This window comes from Leptodactylus fuscus, chromosome 1 (genome assembly GCF_031893055.1).
Source record: "Leptodactylus fuscus isolate aLepFus1 chromosome 1, aLepFus1.hap2, whole genome shotgun sequence".
Classification (NCBI taxonomy): Eukaryota; Metazoa; Chordata; class Amphibia; order Anura; family Leptodactylidae; genus Leptodactylus; species Leptodactylus fuscus.
In genome coordinates this window covers 35538264-35556755 of record NC_134265.1, presented here as the reverse complement: position 1 = coordinate 35556755, position 18492 = coordinate 35538264, and the positions used below count along the sequence as shown (strand labels likewise).

Here is an 18492-nt window from a genome sequence, read left to right as displayed (position 1 = left end):
GCCACAGTCACCAGTGGGGTGCCGCAGGGGTCAGTATTAGGTCCTCTCTTGTTTAACATCTTTATTAATGACCTGGTAGAGGGTTTACAAAGCAGGGTGTCTATATTTGCAGATGATACTAAACTTTGTAGGGTAATCAATAATGAGGAGGATAGTAGAATATTACAAGGGGATCTAAGGAAACTGGAAGCATGGGCGGAGACTTGGCAAATGAAGTTTAATGTTGACAAATGTAAAGTAATGCACTTTGGGCGACGTAATAAAATGTATGACTATGTACTAAATAGTAAATTACTGGGTAAGACTGTCAATGAAAAAGACTTAGGGATTTTGGTGGACAGCAAGCTTACCTTTAATGACCAGTGTCAGGCAGCTGCTGCCAAGGCAAATAAAATTATGGGATGCATCAAAAGAGGTCTAGATTCTCATGACAAGGACATAGTTATGCCTCTATACAAATCACTGGTACGGCCACACTTAGAATATTGTGCACAATTTTGGGCCCCGATATACAAGAAAGACATACGTGAACTTGAAAAAGTGCAAAGACGGGCAACCAAAATGATTAGGGGAATGGGTGGACTGGAGTACAACGATAGATTAACAAACTTGGGGTTATTCAGCTTAGAGAAAAGACGTCTACGGGGAGATCTAATAACAATGTACAAATACATGAAGGGACAATACAAAGAACTTTCTAAGGATCTTTTTACTCCTAGGCCAGTGACAGTGACAAGAGGACATCCACTACGTATGGAGGAGAGAAGGTTTCACCAGAAACATAGAAGGGGATTCTTCACAGTAAGAACAGCGAGGCTCTGGAAGTCTCTGCCCCAGGAAGTGGTGATGGCGGATTCACTGAACAAGTTCAAAGTGGGCCTGGATGCCTTTCTTGAAGAGAAAAATATAATGGGTTATGGTCTCTAGATTTTAAGGACACGTTGATCCAGGGTTTTATACTGACTGCCAGATTTGGAGTCGGGAAGGAATTTTTTCCTCTGAAATAGGGCAATTGGCATGAGCCTCATGGGGGTTTTTGCCTTCCCCTGGATCAACACTGTAGGGGATTGTATGGCTATAGGTTGGACTTGATGGACTCATGTCTTTATCCAACTTCATCTACTATGTAACTATGAATGGCAGGTATGGAAAGCGGCGGGTTCAGGCCTGAAGCGGAGAACTTGCTGCATCACCATAACAGTTGAAACTCTAACGTTCCAACGGTGTGACTGAATGAGTGGACTGTCGCTCATCCACTAGAGGGAGACAAAGGCCACCTGGAATGCTTTGCTTACACTGTGGCAGCGGCGGCAGCAGCAGCAGCAGCGTGCCTCTCTGCCAGCAACCCGGTTGCGATAGTCTAACCATCTGAGTGTACTGCACAGGTACGCAGCATCGAGCAACAAACTAGCAAGCGAGAGGAAGCAAGGAACGAGCACTGTCTTTCAACCAGAGAAAATCAGGGGAAAGCGCGAACGCAGTCCCCCACTACCACAAATTATGCAGTCGAGTTTCCCGCATTTGGGGAAATCGCAGGGGTCAGCACACCCGGAGTGCAATGGATGAGCCTCACCCTGGGAGAACCACCTTCATGATCATGGTATCTCCCCTGCCAGGTAAGTATGAGTTATTCACCGACTGCTAGGCCAGCGCCCCTCCCCCGCAGCCCTGCCGCATTGGGGAGGCATTGGCCCTTGGCCAACAGAGGTCCGCATGGTGCAATGCCACACCGCATGCGTTTTCCTCGGTAGGCGGCCGTAGCACAGGCTGCGCTCCATTCCTCGCCCCGACACCCCGCTGCCTGCATTCAAATGTTCCCGGCTAGGCATTTCCAAGATGCAGTGCAGCAAGGGCATTAGCATAAAACGAAAGGGGAGGGGGCGAATGGGTGGCGGCTTCCAGAAACCGAGCTCCGGCTGGGCAGCAGAGTCAGGCACGAGGCAGCTGCGTGCCTTTGGTTTACTTAAGCCGGGATGGCTCATTAGAATTAGAAGAGAAGATGGCTAGACGGTTGGAGGAGTGTTTAAACTAGGTACTGGGGGGAGAGGGTAACATGTAGAGGGCAAGATAGTGTAGTAATGGAAAGAGGGCTAGATACTGAAACTGGGGGTGGAGCAGGGGGTCGGGTTAGAGCAGTCAGTAGGCAGTGGAAGAGTAGGGAAGATAAATCTATGAAATGTATGCATACGAATGCCCGAAGTCTTACTAACAAGATGGAGGAACTAGAAGTGATGATGTTGGAAGACAATTATGACATGGTGGGGGGTAAGTGAGACATGGCTGGACTCTAGCTATGACTGGGCTGTAAATAAACAAGGGTACAGTATGTTTAGAAAGGAGCGTACAAATAAGAAAGGGGGAGGGGTTTGCTTATACGTAAAAAACGGCCTTAAGCCAGTCCTGCGTGAGGACATCTGGGAGGAAAATGATTATGTGGAGTCCTTATGGGTGGAGATTACGGGAGGAACAAAAAATAATAAAATACTGATAGGGGTTTGTTATAAATCTCCAAATATAATGGAAGAAGCTGAAAATGTACTAATAAAACAAATAGATGAGGCCGCAAAGCAGAATAAAGTCATTATTATGGGGGATTTCAACTACCCAGATATCAACTGGGAGGCAGAAACCTGCAGATCCAACAAAGGGAGCAGGTTCTTGTCAGTAATAAAAGACAATTACCTATCGCAACTAGTGCAGGACCCAACAAGAGGCCAGGCCCTTTTAGACCTAATTTTAACAAATGAACCTGACACACTATCAAAAGTGGAGGTTGGGGGACATCTGGGTAATAGTGACCATAACAGAATAAGTTTTCTTGTACACATTAAGAAGACGTTCATTAGAGGGGGTACAAAAACACTAAACTTCAGGAAGGCAAATTTTAACCAGCTGAGAGAGGAGCCTAGCAGCATAAACTGGGACAATGTCCTCAACGTGACGGGAACACAAACTAAATGGGACATCTTCAAAAATATACTAAATAAGAGCACTAGAAAACACATACCCTATGGGAATAAGCGGGCTAGAAATCATAGAAAACCAATATGGCTAACTAAAACAGTACAGAATGCAATGAGGGATAAAAAGGAAGCATTTAAAGTACTAAAACAAGAGAGTAGCGACACAGCATTAAAAAACTATAACAGAGAAAAATAAATTGTGCAAAAAACAAATAAAGGAGGCGAAGATTGAGGCTGAGAGAAAAATTGCCAAGGAAAGTAAAAGTAATCCAAAATTATTCTTCAATTACATAAATAATAAGAGAATAAAAACTGACAATGTCGGCACTCTCAAAAATAATCTGGGTGTAATGGTGGAGGAGGATGAGGAAAGAGCACAAGTATTAAATGCCTTCTTCTCTACAGTGTTTACACAAGAATATCCATTGGCCGGCAACATGATTAGGGGTAATGTTAACTCTCAATTAAATGTCACCTGCTTAACCCAGGAAGAAGTGCAGCGCCGCCTGCAAAACACTAAAATAGAGAAATCGCCCGGTCCAGATGGTATACACCCCCGAGTTCTGAGGGAATTAAGCATGGTCATAGATAGACCCTTGTATCTAATATTTAAGGATTCAGTAATGACTGGGTCTGTTCCACAGGATTGGCGAATAGCAAATGTGGTGCCAATTTTCAAAAAGGGGTGTAAAAGGGAACCTGGAAACTATAGGCCAGTAAGTTTAACTTCTGTGGTGGGAAAGATATTTGAGGGCTTTCTAAGAGATGCTATCCTGGGGTATCTCAATGTAAATAATCTTATAACACCCAATCAGCATGGGTTTATGAGGAATCGGTCCTGTCAGACTAATCTGATCAGCTTCTATGAGGAGGTCAGTTCAAGACTGGACATGGCTAATGCAGTAGACGTGGTGTACCTGGACTTTTCAAAGGCTTTTGATACTGTTCCAGATAAACGGTTGGGATGCAAAATGAGATTGTTGGGACTGGGGGGAAACATATGCATTTGGGTTAGCAACTGGCTCACTGATAGGAAACAGAGGGTACTTGTTAATGGTAAATATTCAGACGGGGCCACAGTCACCAGTGGGGTGCCGCAGGGGTCAGTATTAGGTCCTCTCTTGTTTAACATCTTTATTAATGACCTGGTAGAGGGTTTACAAAGCAGGGTGTCTATATTTGCAGATGATACTAAACTTTGTAGGGTAATCAATAATGAGGAGGATAGTAGAATATTACAAGGGGATCTAAGGAAACTGGAAGCATGGGCGGAGACTTGGCAAATGAAGTTTAATGTTGACAAATGTAAAGTAATGCACTTTGGGCGACGTAATAAAATGTATGACTATGTACTAAATAGTAAATTACTGGGTAAGACTGTCAATGAAAAAGACTTAGGGATTTTGGTGGACAGCAAGCTTACCTTTAATGACCAGTGTCAGGCAGCTGCTGCCAAGGCAAATAAAATTATGGGATGCATCAAAAGAGGTCTAGATTCTCATGACAAGGACATAGTTATGCCTCTATACAAATCACTGGTACGGCCACACTTAGAATATTGTGCACAATTTTGGGCCCCGATATACAAGAAAGACATACGTGAACTTGAAAAAGTGCAAAGACGGGCAACCAAAATGATTAGGGGAATGGGTGGACTGGAGTACAACGATAGATTAACAAACTTGGGGTTATTCAGCTTAGAGAAAAGACGTCTACGGGGAGATCTAATAACAATGTACAAATACATGAAGGGACAATACAAAGAACTTTCTAAGGATCTTTTTACTCCTAGGCCAGTGACAGTGACAAGAGGACATCCACTACGTATGGAGGAGAGAAGGTTTCACCAGAAACATAGAAGGGGATTCTTCACAGTAAGAACAGCGAGGCTCTGGAAGTCTCTGCCCCAGGAAGTGGTGATGGCGGATTCACTGAACAAGTTCAAAGTGGGCCTGGATGCCTTTCTTGAAGAGAAAAATATAATGGGTTATGGTCTCTAGATTTTAAGGACACGTTGATCCAGGGTTTTATACTGACTGCCAGATTTGGAGTCGGGAAGGAATTTTTTCCTCTGAAATAGGGCAATTGGCATGAGCCTCATGGGGGTTTTTGCCTTCCCCTGGATCAACACTGTAGGGGATTGTAGGGCTATAGGTTGGACTTGATGGACTCATGTCTTTATCCAACTTCATCTACTATGTAACTATGAATGGCAGGTATGGAAAGCGGCGGGTTCAGGCCTGAAGCGGAGAACTTGCTGCATCACCATAACAGTTGAAACTCTAACGTTCCAACGGTGTGACTGAATGAGTGGACTGTCGCTCATCCACTAGAGGGAGACAAAGGCCACCTGGAATGCTTTGCTTACACTGTGGCAGCGGCGGCAGCAGCAGCAGCAGCAGCGTGCCTCTCTGCCAGCAACCCGGTTGCGATAGTCTAACCATCTGAGTGTACTGCACAGGTACGCAGCATCGAGCAACAAACTAGCAAGCGAGAGGAAGCAAGGAACGAGCACTGTCTTTCAACCAGAGAAAATCAGGGGAAAGCGCGAACGCAGTCCCCCACTACCACAAATTATGCAGTCGAGTTTCCCGCATTTGGGGAAATCGCAGGGGTCAGCACACCCGGAGTGCAATGGATGAGCCTCACCCTGGGAGAACCACCTTCATGATCATGGTATCTCCCCTGCCAGGTAAGTATGAGTTATTCACCGACTGCTAGGCCAGCGCCCCTCCCCCGCAGCCCTGCCGCATTGGGGAGGCATTGGCCCTTGGCCAACAGAGGTCCGCATGGTGCAATGCCACACCGCATGCGTTTTCCTCGGTAGGCGGCCGTAGCACAGGCTGCGCTCCATTCCTCGCCCCGACACCCCGCTGCCTGCATTCAAATGTTCCCGGCTAGGCATTTCCAAGATGCAGTGCAGCAAGGGCATTAGCATAAAACGAAAGGGGAGGGGGCGAATGGGTGGCGGCTTCCAGAAACCGAGCTCCGGCTGGGCAGCAGAGTCAGGCACGAGGCAGCTGCGTGCCTTTGGTTTACTTAAGCCGGGATGGCTCATTAGAATTAGAAGAGAAGATGGCTAGACGGTTGGAGGAGTGTTTAAACTAGGTACTGGGGGGAGAGGGTAACATGTAGAGGGCAAGATAGTGTAGAAATGGAAAGAGGGCTAGATACTGAAACTGGGGGTGGAGCAGGGGGTCGGGTTAGAGCAGTCAGTAGGCAGTGGAAGAGTAGGGAAGATAAATCTATGAAATGTATGCATACGAATGCCCGAAGTCTTACTAACAAGATGGAGGAACTAGAAGTGATGATGTTGGAAGACAATTATGACATGGTGGGGGGTAAGTGAGACATGGCTGGACTCTAGCTATGACTGGGCTGTAAATAAACAAGGGTACAGTATGTTTAGAAAGGAGCGTACAAATAAGAAAGGGGGAGGGGTTTGCTTATACGTAAAAAACGGCCTTAAGCCAGTCCTGCGTGAGGACATCTGGGAGGAAAATGATTATGTGGAGTCCTTATGGGTGGAGATTACGGGAGGAACAAAAAATAATAAAATACTGATAGGGGTTTGTTATAAATCTCCAAATATAATGGAAGAAGCTGAAAATGTACTAATAAAACAAATAGATGAGGCCGCAAAGCAGAATAAAGTCATTATTATGGGGGATTTCAACTACCCAGATATCAACTGGGAGGCAGAAACCTGCAGATCCAACAAAGGGAGCAGGTTCTTGTCAGTAATAAAAGACAATTACCTATCGCAACTAGTGCAGGACCCAACAAGAGGCCAGGCCCTTTTAGACCTAATTTTAACAAATGAACCTGACACACTATCAAAAGTGGAGGTTGGGGGACATCTGGGTAATAGTGACCATAACAGAATAAGTTTTCTTGTACACATTAAGAAGACGTTCATTAGAGGGGGTACAAAAACACTAAACTTCAGGAAGGCAAATTTTAACCAGCTGAGAGAGGAGCCTAGCAGCATAAACTGGGACAATGTCCTCAACGTGACGGGAACACAAACTAAATGGGACATCTTCAAAAATATACTAAATAAGAGCACTAGAAAACACATACCCTATGGGAATAAGCGGGCTAGAAATCATAGAAAACCAATATGGCTAACTAAAACAGTACAGAATGCAATGAGGGATAAAAAGGAAGCATTTAAAGTACTAAAACAAGAGAGTAGCGACACAGCATTAAAAAACTATAACAGAGAAAAATAAATTGTGCAAAAAACAAATAAAGGAGGCGAAGATTGAGGCTGAGAGAAAAATTGCCAAGGAAAGTAAAAGTAATCCAAAATTATTCTTCAATTACATAAATAATAAGAGAATAAAAACTGACAATGTCGGCACTCTCAAAAATAATCTGGGTGTAATGGTGGAGGAGGATGAGGAAAGAGCACAAGTATTAAATGCCTTCTTCTCTACAGTGTTTACACAAGAATATCCATTGGCCGGCAACATGATTAGGGGTAATGTTAACTCTCAATTAAATGTCACCTGCTTAACCCAGGAAGAAGTGCAGCGCCGCCTGCAAAACACTAAAATAGAGAAATCGCCCGGTCCAGATGGTATACACCCCCGAGTTCTGAGGGAATTAAGCATGGTCATAGATAGACCCTTGTATCTAATATTTAAGGATTCAGTAATGACTGGGTCTGTTCCACAGGATTGGCGAATAGCAAATGTGGTGCCAATTTTCAAAAAGGGGTGTAAAAGGGAACCTGGAAACTATAGGCCAGTAAGTTTAACTTCTGTGGTGGGAAAGATATTTGAGGGCTTTCTAAGAGATGCTATCCTGGGGTATCTCAATGTAAATAATCTTATAACACCCAATCAGCATGGGTTTATGAGGAATCGGTCCTGTCAGACTAATCTGATCAGCTTCTATGAGGAGGTCAGTTCAAGACTGGACATGGCTAATGCAGTAGACGTGGTGTACCTGGACTTTTCAAAGGCTTTTGATACTGTTCCAGATAAACGGTTGGGATGCAAAATGAGATTGTTGGGACTGGGGGGAAACATATGCATTTGGGTTAGCAACTGGCTCACTGATAGGAAACAGAGGGTACTTGTTAATGGTAAATATTCAGACGGGGCCACAGTCACCAGTGGGGTGCCGCAGGGGTCAGTATTAGGTCCTCTCTTGTTTAACATCTTTATTAATGACCTGGTAGAGGGTTTACAAAGCAGGGTGTCTATATTTGCAGATGATACTAAACTTTGTAGGGTAATCAATAATGAGGAGGATAGTAGAATATTACAAGGGGATCTAAGGAAACTGGAAGCATGGGCGGAGACTTGGCAAATGAAGTTTAATGTTGACAAATGTAAAGTAATGCACTTTGGGCGACGTAATAAAATGTATGACTATGTACTAAATAGTAAATTACTGGGTAAGACTGTCAATGAAAAAGACTTAGGGATTTTGGTGGACAGCAAGCTTACCTTTAATGACCAGTGTCAGGCAGCTGCTGCCAAGGCAAATAAAATTATGGGATGCATCAAAAGAGGTCTAGATTCTCATGACAAGGACATAGTTATGCCTCTATACAAATCACTGGTACGGCCACACTTAGAATATTGTGCACAATTTTGGACCCCGATATACAAGAAAGACATACGTGAACTTGAAAAAGTGCAAAGACGGGCAACCAAAATGATTAGGGGAATGGGTGGACTGGAGTACAACGATAGATTAACAAACTTGGGGTTATTCAGCTTAGAGAAAAGACGTCTACGGGGAGATCTAATAACAATGTACAAATACATGAAGGGACAATACAAAGAACTTTCTAAGGATCTTTTTACTCCTAGGCCAGTGACAGTGACAAGAGGACATCCACTACGTATGGAGGAGAGAAGGTTTCACCAGAAACATAGAAGGGGATTCTTCACAGTAAGAACAGCGAGGCTCTGGAAGTCTCTGCCCCAGGAAGTGGTGATGGCGGATTCACTGAACAAGTTCAAAGTGGGCCTGGATGCCTTTCTTGAAGAGAAAAATATAATGGGTTATGGTCTCTAGATTTTAAGGACACGTTGATCCAGGGTTTTATACTGACTGCCAGATTTGGAGTCGGGAAGGAATTTTTTCCTCTGAAATAGGGCAATTGGCATGAGCCTCATGGGGGTTTTTGCCTTCCCCTGGATCAACACTGTAGGGGATTGTATGGCTATAGGTTGGACTTGATGGACTCATGTCTTTATCCAACTTCATCTACTATGTAACTATGAATGGCAGGTATGGAAAGCGGCGGGTTCAGGCCTGAAGCGGAGAACTTGCTGCATCACCATAACAGTTGAAACTCTAACGTTCCAACGGTGTGACTGAATGAGTGGACTGTCGCTCATCCACTAGAGGGAGACAAAGGCCACCTGGAATGCTTTGCTTACACTGTGGCAGCGGCGGCAGCAGCAGCGTGCCTCTCTGCCAGCAACCCGGTTGCGATAGTCTAACCATCTGAGTGTACTGCACAGGTACGCAGCATCGAGCAACAAACTAGCAAGCGAGAGGAAGCAAGGAACGAGCACTGTCTTTCAACCAGAGAAAATCAGGGGAAAGCGCGAACGCAGTCCCCCACTACCACAAATTATGCAGTCGAGTTTCCCGCATTTGGGGAAATCGCAGGGATCAGCACACCCGGAGTGCAATGGATGAGCCTCACCCTGGGAGAACCACCTTCATGATCATGGTATCTCCCCTGCCAGGTAAGTATGAGTTATTCACCGACTGCTAGGCCAGCGCCCCTCCCCCGCAGCCCTGCCGCATTGGGGAGGCATTGGCCCTTGGCCAACAGAGGTCCGCATGGTGCAATGCCACACCGCATGCGTTTTCCTCGGTAGGCGGCCGTAGCACAGGCTGCGCTCCATTCCTCGCCCCGACACCCCGCTGCCTGCATTCAAATGTTCCCGGCTAGGCATTTCCAAGATGCAGTGCAGCAAGGGCATTAGCATAAAACGAAAGGGGAGGGGGCGAATGGGTGGCGGCTTCCAGAAACCGAGCTCCGGCTGGGCAGCAGAGTCAGGCACGAGGCAGCTGCGTGCCTTTGGTTTACTTAAGCCGGGATGGCTCATTAGAATTAGAAGAGAAGATGGCTAGACGGTTGGAGGAGTGTTTAAACTAGGTACTGGGGGGAGAGGGTAACATGTAGAGGGCAAGATAGTGTAGAAATGGAAAGAGGGCTAGATACTGAAACTGGGGGTGGAGCAGGGGGTCGGGTTAGAGCAGTCAGTAGGCAGTGGAAGAGTAGGGAAGATAAATCTATGAAATGTATGCATACGAATGCCCGAAGTCTTACTAACAAGATGGAGGAACTAGAAGTGATGATGTTGGAAGACAATTATGACATGGTGGGGGGTAAGTGAGACATGGCTGGACTCTAGCTATGACTGGGCTGTAAATAAACAAGGGTACAGTATGTTTAGAAAGGAGCGTACAAATAAGAAAGGGGGAGGGGTTTGCTTATACGTAAAAAACGGCCTTAAGCCAGTCCTGCGTGAGGACATCTGGGAGGAAAATGATTATGTGGAGTCCTTATGGGTGGAGATTACGGGAGGAACAAAAAATAATAAAATACTGATAGGGGTTTGTTATAAATCTCCAAATATAATGGAAGAAGCTGAAAATGTACTAATAAAACAAATAGATGAGGCCGCAAAGCAGAATAAAGTCATTATTATGGGGGATTTCAACTACCCAGATATCAACTGGGAGGCAGAAACCTGCAGATCCAACAAAGGGAGCAGGTTCTTGTCAGTAATAAAAGACAATTACCTATCGCAACTAGTGCAGGACCCAACAAGAGGCCAGGCCCTTTTAGACCTAATTTTAACAAATGAACCTGACACACTATCAAAAGTGGAGGTTGGGGGACATCTGGGTAATAGTGACCATAACAGAATAAGTTTTCTTGTACACATTAAGAAGACGTTCATTAGAGGGGGTACAAAAACACTAAACTTCAGGAAGGCAAATTTTAACCAGCTGAGAGAGGAGCCTAGCAGCATAAACTGGGACAATGTCCTCAACGTGACGGGAACACAAACTAAATGGGACATCTTCAAAAATATACTAAATAAGAGCACTAGAAAACACATACCCTATGGGAATAAGCGGGCTAGAAATCATAGAAAACCAATATGGCTAACTAAAACAGTACAGAATGCAATGAGGGATAAAAAGGAAGCATTTAAAGTACTAAAACAAGAGAGTAGCGACACAGCATTAAAAAACTATAACAGAGAAAAATAAATTGTGCAAAAAACAAATAAAGGAGGCGAAGATTGAGGCTGAGAGAAAAATTGCCAAGGAAAGTAAAAGTAATCCAAAATTATTCTTCAATTACATAAATAATAAGAGAATAAAAACTGACAATGTCGGCACTCTCAAAAATAATCTGGGTGTAATGGTGGAGGAGGATGAGGAAAGAGCACAAGTATTAAATGCCTTCTTCTCTACAGTGTTTACACAAGAATATCCATTGGCCGGCAACATGATTAGGGGTAATGTTAACTCTCAATTAAATGTCACCTGCTTAACCCAGGAAGAAGTGCAGCGCCGCCTGCAAAACACTAAAATAGAGAAATCGCCCGGTCCAGATGGTATACACCCCCGAGTTCTGAGGGAATTAAGCATGGTCATAGATAGACCCTTGTATCTAATATTTAAGGATTCAGTAATGACTGGGTCTGTTCCACAGGATTGGCGAATAGCAAATGTGGTGCCAATTTTCAAAAAGGGGTGTAAAAGGGAACCTGGAAACTATAGGCCAGTAAGTTTAACTTCTGTGGTGGGAAAGATATTTGAGGGCTTTCTAAGAGATGCTATCCTGGGGTATCTCAATGTAAATAATCTTATAACACCCAATCAGCATGGGTTTATGAGGAATCGGTCCTGTCAGACTAATCTGATCAGCTTCTATGAGGAGGTCAGTTCAAGACTGGACATGGCTAATGCAGTAGACGTGGTGTACCTGGACTTTTCAAAGGCTTTTGATACTGTTCCAGATAAACGGTTGGGATGCAAAATGAGATTGTTGGGACTGGGGGGAAACATATGCATTTGGGTTAGCAACTGGCTCACTGATAGGAAACAGAGGGTACTTGTTAATGGTAAATATTCAGACGGGGCCACAGTCACCAGTGGGGTGCCGCAGGGGTCAGTATTAGGTCCTCTCTTGTTTAACATCTTTATTAATGACCTGGTAGAGGGTTTACAAAGCAGGGTGTCTATATTTGCAGATGATACTAAACTTTGTAGGGTAATCAATAATGAGGAGGATAGTAGAATATTACAAGGGGATCTAAGGAAACTGGAAGCATGGGCGGAGACTTGGCAAATGAAGTTTAATGTTGACAAATGTAAAGTAATGCACTTTGGGCGACGTAATAAAATGTATGACTATGTACTAAATAGTAAATTACTGGGTAAGACTGTCAATGAAAAAGACTTAGGGATTTTGGTGGACAGCAAGCTTACCTTTAATGACCAGTGTCAGGCAGCTGCTGCCAAGGCAAATAAAATTATGGGATGCATCAAAAGAGGTCTAGATTCTCATGACAAGGACATAGTTATGCCTCTATACAAATCACTGGTACGGCCACACTTAGAATATTGTGCACAATTTTGGGCCCCGATATACAAGAAAGACATACGTGAACTTGAAAAAGTGCAAAGACGGGCAACCAAAATGATTAGGGGAATGGGTGGACTGGAGTACAACGATAGATTAACAAACTTGGGGTTATTCAGCTTAGAGAAAAGACGTCTACGGGGAGATCTAATAACAATGTACAAATACATGAAGGGACAATACAAAGAACTTTCTAAGGATCTTTTTACTCCTAGGCCAGTGACAGTGACAAGAGGACATCCACTACGTATGGAGGAGAGAAGGTTTCACCAGAAACATAGAAGGGGATTCTTCACAGTAAGAACAGCGAGGCTCTGGAAGTCTCTGCCCCAGGAAGTGGTGATGGCGGATTCACTGAACAAGTTCAAAGTGGGCCTGGATGCCTTTCTTGAAGAGAAAAATATAATGGGTTATGGTCTCTAGATTTTAAGGACACGTTGATCCAGGGTTTTATACTGACTGCCAGATTTGGAGTCGGGAAGGAATTTTTTCCTCTGAAATAGGGCAATTGGCATGAGCCTCATGGGGGTTTTTGCCTTCCCCTGGATCAACACTGTAGGGGATTGTAGGGCTATAGGTTGGACTTGATGGACTCATGTCTTTATCCAACTTCATCTACTATGTAACTATGAATGGCAGGTATGGAAAGCGGCGGGTTCAGGCCTGAAGCGGAGAACTTGCTGCATCACCATAACAGTTGAAACTCTAACGTTCCAAAGGTGTGACTGAATGAGTGGACTGTCGCTCATCCACTAGAGGGAGACAAAGGCCACCTGGAATGCTTTGCTTACACTGTGGCAGCGGCGGCAGCAGCAGCAGCGTGCCTCTCTGCCAGCAACCCGGTTGCGATAGTCTAACCATCTGAGTGTACTGCACAGGTACGCAGCATCGAGCAACAAACTAGCAAGCGAGAGGAAGCAAGGAACGAGCACTGTCTTTCAACCAGAGAAAATCAGGGGAAAGCGCGAACGCAGTCCCCCACTACCACAAATTATGCAGTCGAGTTTCCCGCATTTGGGGAAATCGCAGGGGTCAGCACACCCGGAGTGCAATGGATGAGCCTCACCCTGGGAGAACCACCTTCATGATCATGGTATCTCCCCTGCCAGGTAAGTATGAGTTATTCACCGACTGCTAGGCCAGCGCCCCTCCCCCGCAGCCCTGCCGCATTGGGGAGGCATTGGCCCTTGGCCAACAGAGGTCCGCATGGTGCAATGCCACACCGCATGCGTTTTCCTCGGTAGGCGGCCGTAGCACAGGCTGCGCTCCATTCCTCGCCCCGACACCCCGCTGCCTGCATTCAAATGTTCCCGGCTAGGCATTTCCAAGATGCAGTGCAGCAAGGGCATTAGCATAAAACGAAAGGGGAGGGGGCGAATGGGTGGCGGCTTCCAGAAACCGAGCTCCGGCTGGGCAGCAGAGTCAGGCACGAGGCAGCTGCGTGCCTTTGGTTTACTTAAGCCGGGATGGCTCATTAGAATTAGAAGAGAAGATGGCTAGACGGTTGGAGGAGTGTTTAAACTAGGTACTGGGGGGAGAGGGTAACATGTAGAGGGCAAGATAGTGTAGAAATGGAAAGAGGGCTAGATACTGAAACTGGGGGTGGAGCAGGGGGTCGGGTTAGAGCAGTCAGTAGGCAGTGGAAGAGTAGGGAAGATAAATCTATGAAATGTATGCATACGAATGCCCGAAGTCTTACTAACAAGATGGAGGAACTAGAAGTGATGATGTTGGAAGACAATTATGACATGGTGGGGGGTAAGTGAGACATGGCTGGACTCTAGCTATGACTGGGCTGTAAATAAACAAGGGTACAGTATGTTTAGAAAGGAGCGTACAAATAAGAAAGGGGGAGGGGTTTGCTTATACGTAAAAAACGGCCTTAAGCCAGTCCTGCGTGAGGACATCTGGGAGGAAAATGATTATGTGGAGTCCTTACGGGTGGAGATTACGGGAGGAACAAAAAATAATAAAATACTGATAGGGGTTTGTTATAAATCTCCAAATATAATGGAAGAAGCTGAAAATGTACTAATAAAACAAATAGATGAGGCCGCAAAGCAGAATAAAGTCATTATTATGGGGGATTTCAACTACCCAGATATCAACTGGGAGGCAGAAACCTGCAGATCCAACAAAGGGAGCAGGTTCTTGTCAGTAATAAAAGACAATTACCTATCGCAACTAGTGCAGGACCCAACAAGAGGCCAGGCCCTTTTAGACCTAATTTTAACAAATGAACCTGACACACTATCAAAAGTGGAGGTTGGGGGACATCTGGGTAATAGTGACCATAACAGAATAAGTTTTCTTGTACACATTAAGAAGACGTTCATTAGAGGGGGTACAAAAACACTAAACTTCAGGAAGGCAAATTTTAACCAGCTGAGAGAGGAGCCTAGCAGCATAAACTGGGACAATGTCCTCAACGTGACGGGAACACAAACTAAATGGGACATCTTCAAAAATATACTAAATAAGAGCACTAGAAAACACATACCCTATGGGAATAAGCGGGCTAGAAATCATAGAAAACCAATATGGCTAACTAAAACAGTACAGAATGCAATGAGGGATAAAAAGGAAGCATTTAAAGTACTAAAACAAGAGAGTAGCGACACAGCATTAAAAAACTATAACAGAGAAAAATAAATTGTGCAAAAAACAAATAAAGGAGGCGAAGATTGAGGCTGAGAGAAAAATTGCCAAGGAAAGTAAAAGTAATCCAAAATTATTCTTCAATTACATAAATAATAAGAGAATAAAAACTGACAATGTCGGCACTCTCAAAAATAATCTGGGTGTAATGGTGGAGGAGGATGAGGAAAGAGCACAAGTATTAAATGCCTTCTTCTCTACAGTGTTTACACAAGAATATCCATTGGCCGGCAACATGATTAGGGGTAATGTTAACTCTCAATTAAATGTCACCTGCTTAACCCAGGAAGAAGTGCAGCGCCGCCTGCAAAACACTAAAATAGAGAAATCGCCCGGTCCAGATGGTATACACCCCCGAGTTCTGAGGGAATTAAGCATGGTCATAGATAGACCCTTGTATCTAATATTTAAGGATTCAGTAATGACTGGGTCTGTTCCACAGGATTGGCGAATAGCAAATGTGGTGCCAATTTTCAAAAAGGGGTGTAAAAGGGAACCTGGAAACTATAGGCCAGTAAGTTTAACTTCTGTGGTGGGAAAGATATTTGAGGGCTTTCTAAGAGATGCTATCCTGGGGTATCTCAATGTAAATAATCTTATAACACCCAATCAGCATGGGTTTATGAGGAATCGGTCCTGTCAGACTAATCTGATCAGCTTCTATGAGGAGGTCAGTTCAAGACTGGACATGGCTAATGCAGTAGACGTGGTGTACCTGGACTTTTCAAAGGCTTTTGATACTGTTCCAGATAAACGGTTGGGATGCAAAATGAGATTGTTGGGACTGGGGGGAAACATATGCATTTGGGTTAGCAACTGGCTCACTGATAGGAAACAGAGGGTACTTGTTAATGGTAAATATTCAGACGGGGCCACAGTCACCAGTGGGGTGCCGCAGGGGTCAGTATTAGGTCCTCTCTTGTTTAACATCTTTATTAATGACCTGGTAGAGGGTTTACAAAGCAGGGTGTCTATATTTGCAGATGATACTAAACTTTGTAGGGTAATCAATAATGAGGAGGATAGTAGAATATTACAAGGGGATCTAAGGAAACTGGAAGCATGGGCGGAGACTTGGCAAATGAAGTTTAATGTTGACAAATGTAAAGTAATGCACTTTGGGCGACGTAATAAAATGTATGACTATGTACTAAATAGTAAATTACTGGGTAAGACTGTCAATGAAAAAGACTTAGGGATTTTGGTGGACAGCAAGCTTACCTTTAATGACCAGTGTCAGGCAGCTGCTGCCAAGGCAAATAAAATTATGGGATGCATCAAAAGAGGTCTAGATTCTCATGACAAGGACATAGTTATGCCTCTATACAAATCACTGGTACGGCCACACTTAGAATATTGTGCACAATTTTGGGCCCCGATATACAAGAAAGACATACGTGAACTTGAAAAAGTGCAAAGACGGGCAACCAAAATGATTAGGGGAATGGGTGGACTGGAGTACAACGATAGATTAACAAACTTGGGGTTATTCAGCTTAGAGAAAAGACGTCTACGGGGAGATCTAATAACAATGTACAAATACATGAAGGGACAATACAAAGAACTTTCTAAGGATCTTTTTACTCCTAGGCCAGTGACAGTGACAAGAGGACATCCACTACGTATGGAGGAGAGAAGGTTTCACCAGAAACATAGAAGGGGATTCTTCACAGTAAGAACAGCGAGGCTCTGGAAGTCTCTGCCCCAGGAAGTGGTGATGGCGGATTCACTGAACAAGTTCAAAGTGGGCCTGGATGCCTTTCTTGAAGAGAAAAATATAATGGGTTATGGTCTCTAGATTTTAAGGACACGTTGATCCAGGGTTTTATACTGACTGCCAGATTTGGAGTCGGGAAGGAATTTTTTCCTCTGAAATAGGGCAATTGGCATGAGCCTCATGGGGGTTTTTGCCTTCCCCTGGATCAACACTGTAGGGGATTGTATGGCTATAGGTTGGACTTGATGGACTCATGTCTTTATCCAACTTCATCTACTATGTAACTATGAATGGCAGGTATGGAAAGCGGCGGGTTCAGGCCTGAAGCGGAGAACTTGCTGCATCACCATAACAGTTGAAACTCTAACGTTCCAACGGTGTGACTGAATGAGTGGACTGTCGCTCATCCACTAGAGGGAGACAAAGGCCACCTGGAATGCTTTGCTTACACTGTGGCAGCGGCGGCAGCAGCAGCGTGCCTCTCTGCCAGCAACCCGGTTGCGATAGTCTAACCATCTGAGTGTACTGCACAGGTACGCAGCATCGAGCAACAAACTAGCAAGCGAGAGGAAGCAAGGAACGAGCACTGTCTTTCAACCAGAGAATATCAGGGGAAAGCGCGAACGCAGTCCCCCACTACCACAAATTATGCAGTCGAGTTTCCCGCATTTGGGGAAATCGCAGGGGTCAGCACACCCGGAGTGCAATGGATGAGCCTCACCCTGGGAGAACCACCTTCATGATCATGGTATCTCCCCTGCCAGGTAAGTATGAGTTATTCACCGACTGCTAGGCCAGCGCCCCTCCCCCGCAGCCCTGCCGCATTGGGGAGGCATTGGCCCTTGGCCAACAGAGGTCCGCATGGTGCAATGCCACACCGCATGCGTTTTCCTCGGTAGGCGGCCGTAGCACAGGCTGCGCTCCATTCCTCGCCCCGACACCCCGCTGCCTGCATTCAAATGTTCCCGGCTAGGCATTTCCAAGATGCAGTGCAGCAAGGGCATTAGCATAAAACGAAAGGGGAGGGGGCGAATGGGTGGCGGCTTCCAGAAACCGAGCTCCGGCTGGGCAGCAGAGTCAGGCACGAGGCAGCTGCGTGCCTTTGGTTTACTTAAGCCGGGATGGCTCATTAGAATTAGAAGAGAAGATGGCTAGACGGTTGGAGGAGTGTTTAAACTAGGTACTGGGGGGAGAGGGTAACATGTAGAGGGCAAGATAGTGTAGAAATGGAAAGAGGGCTAGATACTGAAACTGGGGGTGGAGCAGGGGGTCGGGTTAGAGCAGTCAGTAGGCAGTGGAAGAGTAGGGAAGATAAATCTATGAAATGTATGCATACGAATGCCCGAAGTCTTACTAACAAGATGGAGGAACTAGAAGTGATGATGTTGGAAGACAATTATGACATGGTGGGGGGTAAGTGAGACATGGCTGGACTCTAGCTATGACTGGGCTGTAAATAAACAAGGGTACAGTATGTTTAGAAAGGAGCGTACAAATAAGAAAGGGGG

The 18492-nt window shown here is 45.0% G+C and overlaps 5 non-coding genes across 5 annotated transcripts; all 5 read right to left on the bottom strand.

Annotated features, from left to right (window-relative positions):
* Positions 1-1460: 1460 nt before the first annotated feature.
* Positions 1461-1624, bottom strand: LOC142190677 (U1 spliceosomal RNA). Its single transcript, XR_012714360.1, has one exon. It is a non-coding gene; the product is annotated as a U1 spliceosomal RNA (small nuclear RNA).
* Positions 1625-5499: 3875 nt separating this feature from the next.
* Positions 5500-5663, bottom strand: LOC142190676 (U1 spliceosomal RNA). Its single transcript, XR_012714359.1, has one exon. It is a non-coding gene; the product is annotated as a U1 spliceosomal RNA (small nuclear RNA).
* A 3866-nt stretch (positions 5664-9529) lies between these two features.
* On the bottom strand, positions 9530-9693 carry LOC142190705 (U1 spliceosomal RNA). The gene has a single exon (XR_012714386.1). It is a non-coding gene; the product is annotated as a U1 spliceosomal RNA (small nuclear RNA).
* A 3869-nt stretch (positions 9694-13562) lies between these two features.
* LOC142190675 (U1 spliceosomal RNA) lies at positions 13563-13726 on the bottom strand. Its single transcript, XR_012714358.1, has one exon. It is a non-coding gene; the product is annotated as a U1 spliceosomal RNA (small nuclear RNA).
* Positions 13727-17592: 3866 nt separating this feature from the next.
* On the bottom strand, positions 17593-17756 carry LOC142190674 (U1 spliceosomal RNA). The gene has a single exon (XR_012714357.1). It is a non-coding gene; the product is annotated as a U1 spliceosomal RNA (small nuclear RNA).
* Between the last annotated feature and the right edge of the window lie 736 nt (positions 17757-18492).